Consider the following 1255-nt stretch of genomic DNA (forward strand, 5'->3'; position numbering starts at 1 on the left):
AACACTTTCAACTAAAGCACAAGTAATACTATCCAACGTGCTTTAACACAGCAGGAAGTAGCAATTGAGTTAAGACTGTTAAACTGAACGCAAGGGGAACTGTCTATGGTGTTAAATCAGTTGATACTAAAAGACAGGGAGATCTGTCCATAATCGTAAACCACTTGAAAATAAGAGACAAGTGGAACTGTCTACCATGCTAAAACACAGGGACAACTGACCATGATGCTAAACCAGTTGAAACTAAAATACAGGTGGAACTGCACGTGGTAATAAAACAATTGACACTAAAACAGGGAGAGCTGTACATGGTGCTAAAACACTGGACATTAAAACACAGGGAGAATGGTCCATCATGATAAGCCACTTGACAATAAAAGACAAGGGGATCTGTCTATGGTGCTAAAAGACAGGTGGAACTGTACATGGTGCTAAAACACAGGTGGAATTGTACATTAAGCTAAAACAAAGTCAGAAACTGTCCATTGGTGCTAACACAAAGGTAGAAACTGAACATGGTGCTCAAACAGAGTGAACCGTCCACAGTGCTACAACATAGGGGAACTGTCGATGGGGATAAAACACAAGGAGAACCTGTCCATGGTGCTAAAAACACAGGGGGGGGAACTGAACATGGTGCTAAAAGACAGGGAGAACCGTCCATGGTGCTAAAACAGAAAGGGAGCTGTCCATGGTGCTAAACCACTTGACGCTGATTTACATGTGGACTGTCCAAGGTGCTGAAATGTTTTTACTAAATCAAAAGGAAAATTTTTAATAGAACTGAGACATTATACACTAACAGGCAATTGGAACTGTCCATGGTGCTAAAACACTTGACTCTAAAACACGGAGAATTCTCCATGGTGCTAAAGCACACGGGAAACTGTACATGGTGCTAAACAATAGTTACTTTGGTAACTTCAGATTCTATGAGTATAGGAGCATCCCTTAGCTATTGGGTTTATCCCTTAACACTTGTGCACTTCTTTCCCGCCCTGCGTCCAGCACGGGTTTCAACTACTTCAGCATTTACTGCATATATAAACAACAGAACCGTTGATCTTCTAACAAAAACATCAGCTTTTTCTTCAACTAATGTTTTAGGGGCAGGTGGCAAAGACCTTAGAGGGTTACGCCTATACTCATAGAATCTTTAGTTGCCAAAGTAATTATCATTCTATTTTATATAGGCTTCGCCCTATAAGGGCTACGCTATTGGGTTAGGGCAAAGCTGATGTAGTCAAAGCCAACT

Source organism: Etheostoma cragini, chromosome 19, assembly GCF_013103735.1.
Source record: "Etheostoma cragini isolate CJK2018 chromosome 19, CSU_Ecrag_1.0, whole genome shotgun sequence".
Lineage (NCBI taxonomy): Eukaryota > Metazoa > Chordata > Actinopteri > Perciformes > Percidae > Etheostoma > Etheostoma cragini.